A 7,470-nucleotide genomic window follows, 5' to 3' on the forward strand; every position below is an offset into this window, starting at 1 on the left:
CTGATGTCTCTATGCTTCGAAAAGCAAAGAGAGAGCTGTTGATGTCCCAGGGTTGGCCTGCGCTGACAGAGGAAGATGTCAACAAGCATCTGACCAGGGAGGAGCTGGCTCTACATTGCCGGAGGAGGACCCTTGGATAGGAGACTACCATCCTTCTCCTTGAACGGCTGCTTACAGAGCTCCTGAGCAGCAAGGGCTATGAATCCCTCGGTGCTCCTCTTGGACCGAGAAAGGATGGAGCACATCTGGAGTGTCCAGAAGAAACCAGGATCGGGAGGCTGCTTCCCTGTCATCGGAGCCATCAGCTTTATGCAGCTACACAGGAGAACTTGTTCACTGTGTAAACAGCAATTAGGAAAAGCTGTTTGGCAGGAAAGTGGTCCCCACGTTTTGTCCTCCTGCACGTTACACCGGTAAGAGAATTTATTATTGTTAATTAACTTATAATTTCTGTGTAATCTCAGTCAATAATTTATATTTAAGCCTATAAAGTCTACTGCATCTGTATTTTAGACCTCTAAACATACCCTCTGTCATCTGATTGATATTTTCTCTTAAAGGGGTCCTATTATGCTCTTTTACAAAGTCTTGATTTTGTTTTGGGTGTGTACTAGAACATGCTCTCATGCTTGGTCATATAATTTACATTATTAAAATACCTTTCTCCCCAGGCTGGCACAAACGGCTCGATTAGTTACGGCTTTGATGAAGGTCCACCTTCCGAAAAACAAAATGTGTTGTGATTGGTTAGCCGTCCCAGTGCGTTGTGATTGGCGAACAGCTTAGACTGTGTTTCAGTACTGCCACGCCCCTTGCTCCGTCTTTCAACAAAAACAAAGATGTTTGGGCATGGAGGTGAAAAAAAACAGCGTTTCAGGCGGTCGCGCACCGGACGAGAAGCACAGAGTCGCGTCTTTAAAATTCAAAAACCACATCTTTAAAATTCAAATACATTATTTTCTATGAGTGTAGGCACACCTGCGGCGCCATTCAGCGTCTGTCCGGTTTACTTGATTAGAAAAGTCAATCAGGCTTTTGAGTAATGTTTATTTGTATGTCTCTCACTGTATTGCATTGTTTTATGTTTTGCCCCCACAGTTATAGCTTTATGGCCTCTGAATAAAAAATGTTTTTTTCCTCCTCGACTATGAGCTCCATGTTCTCACACTATTTACACCATATGAGCTACTACAAATGCCTTATGTTTCAAATATGATGCACTACAATTGTATTTAATTCCTGTTTGTTTATTGTTTTTACTCCAGGTGAGCTCATTGGAGTGCAGTATCTGTTCCAGCAGACTGGTCAGGCACTGCAGGACATGAACCAGACTCTGAAGAGACGGCAGAACTCATTGAGGACTTTAATGTGGAGGAGCGAGATGAAGATGAGGGCTTCTGTGACATCAGCGAGGATCGCACCATTGCAGATCCAGAGGTTGTTCTGTCACCACCCTCCTCCACACTGACACTGGGTTCTTCCACCCTGGTCACCAGCAGTGACACGGCTGTACTGGGTTCTACATCCCCTTCACTGGTCCCTGACCCCACACAGTCTCCTTCATCACCTGGACCCTCAGGGACTGCTGTCTCACCGGTTCCCTCTGAAACATCTGTTTCACCACTCCCCTCAGAACCAGAGGATGCTGGTCAGGATGATGATGAAGAGACAGTAAGTGCCACTCTGCATTTCTTTCAAATAAACTAGAATAATTCAAACAAGGATGGATCAACATCTACTTCTTACTACTGCTTTAAATCCAGACTTTGCTCAGATTTTAAACTAAAGTCATTAGTAGGCAACAAAGATGCATCGAGTCAAATCAGTTTTATTCCGTTAGTGCTTTGTACTATACAGAGTGTGTGAAAATAACCGAATCAATGGAACTATGCATCAAACAAATGTGATGGGGAAAAAAAATATATTTTGTGGTTGTGTTTTTTAATAGGCTGTTGACTACCAAAATGTCCCGGGATATCAACATGTGGACAGGCTGGCAGAATATCTGGTGGAGCTCCGGGGTCACACAGCCCTCAGACTGGCCAATCAGGAAGCTAACGCCATAATTGCACTTTGGCAGAACCTGGATGACCGGGACAAGCAACGGTTGGTGTATGCAGCTCGACACCAGAAGAGACTGCTGAGTGGACGCTTCAGAGTACCAAAGAGGCCCACTCACACCCCTGGAGTAGAGAGCACCATCAGAAGTGTGCTGGGTGCAAGCAGTGCACCTGCTCAGTGGCCTGACTGTTGCCGTCTGGTGGAGACCATCTTCATCAGGCTTTGCACAATTCACCCAAGCCCCAAAAGAAAAGGCAAGGGAACGCTGTCGAGATGGTCTCTGATCCTCCAAGACTACAGAAGGATAAGGCAGCTTGTACTGGGCAACAGCTTGGTGATGGGAGGAACCTCAATGCAGCTGGTGGAGGTTAACCAGAACACCCTGATTCAGTGGTACAACAACAGGCAGAAAAAGCAAGAGCTGTCTGTGCTGCTTCAGGGCATTCAGTTGCCTCAGCCCCTCCCTGAAGCTCAGGAACCTCTCCAGGCTGCCAAACGCCCACGGACTGAGCCAGAACAACCAGGGGAGCAGCACCAGTACAAGCTACCAGAGAGCACAGCAGGTCAGGCAAAGCAGAGGCAGACTTCTACTGGACGACCCCCTCTCAGACCCAAGGCACCAGCACAGAGTCCTATGTTGGTTACGCCATCAGCACCTGGAGCATCAGTGCAGATGGTACCCAACATACTTATACCAGCAGCACCAGGTTTCCAGGGTGTGCCGATGTTTCAGGGTCTGCCAATGGTTCAAAGACTGCCAATGGTTCAGGGGATGCCGATGGTCCAGAGAATCCCGATGGTCCAGGGGATGCCAACGATACAGCCACTGTTACAGCCTACAGTTGTGCAGGGCACCAGTTCACAACCTGCTGCACCAGCTGCCAGTCCACAAGCCATTGAAACATCTGTTTCACCACTCCCCTCAGAGCCAGAGGATGCTGATCAGGATGATGATGAAGAGACGGTAAGTGCCACTCTGCATTTCTTTCAAATAAACTAGAATAATTAAAACAAGGATGGATCAAAATCTACTTCTTACTACTGCTTTAAATCCAGACTTTGCTCCGATTTTAAACTAAGGTCATCAGTAGGCAACAAAGATGCATTGAGTCAAATCAGTTGTATTTCATTAGTGCTTTGTACTATACAGATTGTGTTAAACGGCTTCACATTGATAAACAGGAAAATAACAGAATCAATGGAACTAGTTATGGAAATATGCATCACACAAATGTGATGGGGGGAAAAATTATTTTGTGCTTTTTTTTTTTTTTAAATAGGCTGTTGACTACCAAAATGTCCAACATGTGGACAGGCTGGCAGAATATCTGGTGGAGCTCCGGGGTCACACAGCCCTCAGCCTGACCAATCAGAAAGCCAACACCATAATTGCACTTTGGCAGAACCTTGATGACCGGGACAAGCAATGGGTGGTGCATGCAGCTTGACACCAGAAGAGACTGCTGAGTGGACGCTTCAGAGTACCAAAGAGGCCCACTCAAACCCCTGGAGTAGCGAGCACCACCAAGGTGCAAGCTGCGCACCTGCTCAGTGGCCTGACTGTTGCCATCTGGTGGAGACCATCTTTGCACTATTCACCCAAGCCCCAAAAGAAAAGGCAAGGGAATGCTGTCGAGATGGTCTCTGATCCTCCAAGACTACAGAAGGATAAGGCAGCTTGTACTGGGCAACAGCTTGGTGATGGGAGAAAGCTCAATGCAGCTGGTGGAGGTTAACCAGAACACCCTTATTCGGTGGTACAACAACAGACAGAAAAAGCAGGAGCTGTCTGTGCTGCTTCAGGGCATTCAGTTGCCTCAGCCCCTCCCTGAAGCTCAGGAACCTCTCCAGGCTGCCAAACGCCCACGGACTGAGCCAGAACAACCAGGGGAGCAGCACCAGTACAAGCTACCAGAGAGCACAGCAGGTCAGGCAAAGCACAGGCAGACTTCTACTGGATGACCCCTCTCAGACCCAAGGCACCAGCACAGAGTCCTATGTTGGTTACGCCATCAGCACCTGGAGCATCAGTGCAGATGGTACCCAACATACTTATACCAGCAGCACCAGGTTTCCAGGGTGTGCATATGCTTCAGGGTGTGCCAATGGTTCAGGGGATGCCGATGGTCCAGTGGATGTCAATGATACAGCCACTGTTACAGCCTACAGTTGTGCAGGGCACCAGTTCACACCCTGCTGCACCAGCTGCCAATCCGCAAGCCATGCCCAAGAGACCCTACAAGAGAACTGTAGAGGCAAACACTTGCAAGAAGTGCGTGTAGTTCAAAACGAGTGCAACGGGACATAGCCAGTACAGGGGCAAGGTGTACTGCCACGGACTGCGACCGCTACAAAAGAACAGTGGTTAGAGGAAATGCAGAGAACCGTTCCCAAATAATGTATATTTGTATTTATTGTAGTGTTGTGTGTGTGTGTGTGTGTGTGTATATAGTTGTTTAAATATAGTTCACTATTGTTAATATTTGTGTTGAACATTATTTAACTTTTTGTTTTTTAAACATTTTAATATTTTATTTAACTTTTTATTTACTGTGTTTTTAAATCCTATTTAACTTATTTGTTTTTGAAAACTTGATATTTATAGTTTTATTTACCTTTTAATTTATTGTTTAAAAACATTTATTATTTAATTTAATATTCATTACTGTTCTGTTAGCATAATTGTAAAATAAAAAAAATTGAGAAATGATTGCTTTTTTTATTTGTGCTTTAATATAACAATATTTCATCAGTACACTGCAACAGTAGCACATGTCTATACAAAGATAATTTGCATTTTGTCATTCTTGTCACAGACATTTTTCAGCATATTAATTACTATTTTGCATCTTTTTTTTATTAGAAATAACATGCTTGTAAGTGCCTTGAATTAATGTAACCTAAAAAAAATGCTTAATCAGAATAATATCAATACAACTACTAAATGTGCTGCTTCAGGGCATTCAGTTGCCTCAGCCCCTCCCTGAAGCTCAGGATCCTCTCCAGGCTGCCAAACGCCCACGGACTGAGCCAGAACAACCAGGGGAGCAGCACCAGTACAAGCTACCAGAGAGCACAGCAGGTCAGGCAAAGCACAGGCAGACTTCTACTGGATGACCCCTCTCAGACCCAAGGCACCAGCACAGAGTCCTATGTTGGTTACGCCATCAGCACCTGGAGCATCAGTGCAGATGGTACCCAACATACTTATACCAGCAGCACCAGGTTTCCAGGGTGTGCATATGCTTCAGGGTGTGCCAATGGTTCAGGGGATGCCGATGGTCCAGTGGATGTCAATGATACAGCCACTGTTACAGCCTACAGTTGTGCAGGGCACCAGTTCACAACCTGCTGCACCAGCTGCCAATCCGCAAGCCATGCCCAGGAGACCCTACAAGAGAACTGTAGAGGCAAACACTTGCAAGAAGTGCGTGTAGTTCAAAACGAGTGCAACGGGACATAGCCAGTACAGGGGCAAGGTGTACTGCCACGGACTGCGACCGCTACAAAAGAACAGTGGTTAGAGGAAATGCAGAGAACCGTTCCCAAATAATGTATATTTGTATTTATTGTAGTGTTGTGTGTGTGTGTGTGTGTGTGTATATAGTTGTTTAAATATAGTTCACTATTGTTAATATTTGTGTTGAACATTATTAAACTTTTTGTTTTTTAAACATTTTAATATTTTATTTAACTTTTTATTTACTGTGTTTTTAAATCCTATTTAACTTATTTGTTTTTGAAAACTTGATATTTATAGTTTTATTTACCTTTTAATTTATTGTTTAAAAACATTTATTATTTAATTTAATATTCATTACTCTTCTGTTAGCATAATTGTAAAATAAAAAAGGCAAATGATTGCTTTTTTTATTTGTACTTTTATTTAAATTTTATTTCTCTTAATTTATTGTTGTTTGAAAACTTATTTAAAATTTTAATTTTAATACTCATTACCGTTCTGTTGGCATAATTGTAAAATAAAAACTAAAAGGCAAATGATTGCTCTTTTATTTTTACTTTCATATAACAATATTTCATCAGTACACTGCAACAATGGAACATATGTCTATAAAAAGATAATTTGTACACATCGCCATTCTTGTCTCAGACATTTTTCAGCATATTAATTACTATTTTGCGTCTTTTCATTAGAAATAACAGATTTGTAAGTGTCTTGAATGTAACCCAATAAATGCTTAATCAGAATAAATATAAATACAAAAAAAACCTACTAAATAACTAATAATAACAACAACAAAACATTGGTATACTTTAATTTTCATGAAAGAATATCAAACAAAGTACATATGTACATTTTATTAACCTTGGAATTTCATTTATTTAATGAAATTAGCAATATTACAAAAAGTTGTCTATAGCTGGATTCGAACCCCGGTCTTGGTGATCACATGCAATTGGAAACTGTGTAATATAAATGCACGATTTTCCCACATGAAGAAACCGGAAAATGTATCACTACGTGCATGCTAAGGAAGAACGGTCTTTGAATGTCAAATTTCACCCTTTCTCTTCTTCCCCTTCTCCCTTTCTTTCCCGCGACAGACTATTGTTCCCAGAATAAGAGAAGCTGGGGAAAAATAGTCCGTCAAAGGTGGGGAAGAAGGGAAGAAGAGAGAGTGCCTTGGGTCTTGTAGTCTTGGAGGATCAGAGACCATCTCGACAAGCACAAAATAAAAAATTTTCCCATCACATTTGTTTGACGCATAGTTCCATTGATTCGGTTATTTTCCTGTTTATAAATGTGAAGCTGTTTAACACAATCTGTATTGTACAAAGCACTAACGAAATAAAACTGATTTAACTCGATGCATCTTTGTTGCCTACTAATGACTTTAGTTTAAAATCTGAGCAAAGTCTGGATTTAAAGCAGTAGTAAGAAGTAGATGTTGATCCATCCTTGTTTGAATTATTCTAGTTTATTTGAAAGAAATACAGAGGAGTGGCACTTACCGTCTCTTCATCATCATCCTGACCAGCATCCTCTGGTTCTGAGGGGAGTGGTGAAACAGATGTTTCAGAGGGAACCGGTGAGACAGCAGTCCCTGAGGGTCCAGGTGATGAAGGAAACTGTGTGGGGTCAGGGACCAGTGAAGGGGATGTAGAACCCAGTACAGCCATGTCACTGCTGGTGACCAGGGTGGAAGAACCCAGTGTCAGTGTTGAGGAGGGTGGTGACAGAACAACCTCTGGATCTGCAATGGTGTGATCCTCGCTGATGTCACAGAAGCCCTCATCTTCCTCTCGCTCCTCCACCCACAAGATCTGGCCAGCCTATGAATCTGGTTTTCAGCTTGGTCTTGCCAACCTCGATCCACACCAGCCTGCTGGTATCTTTTCATGAGACCGTCTACCATCATGTCCAGTCCTGCTCCTTCCTGGGCTGTC

The 7,470-nt window shown here is 43.1% G+C and overlaps 1 pseudogene; it reads left to right on the forward strand.

Annotated features, from left to right (window-relative positions):
- LOC107757200 (uncharacterized) overlaps positions 1-5,524 on the forward strand; it is an 18,903-nt pseudogene extending 13,379 nt beyond the window's left edge.
- Positions 5,525-7,470: the final 1,946 nt, after the last annotated feature.

Source organism: Sinocyclocheilus rhinocerous, unplaced genomic scaffold (genome assembly GCF_001515625.1).
Source record: "Sinocyclocheilus rhinocerous isolate Xijiao unplaced genomic scaffold, SAMN03320098_v1.1 scaffold3339, whole genome shotgun sequence".
Lineage (NCBI taxonomy): Eukaryota > Metazoa > Chordata > Actinopteri > Cypriniformes > Cyprinidae > Sinocyclocheilus > Sinocyclocheilus rhinocerous.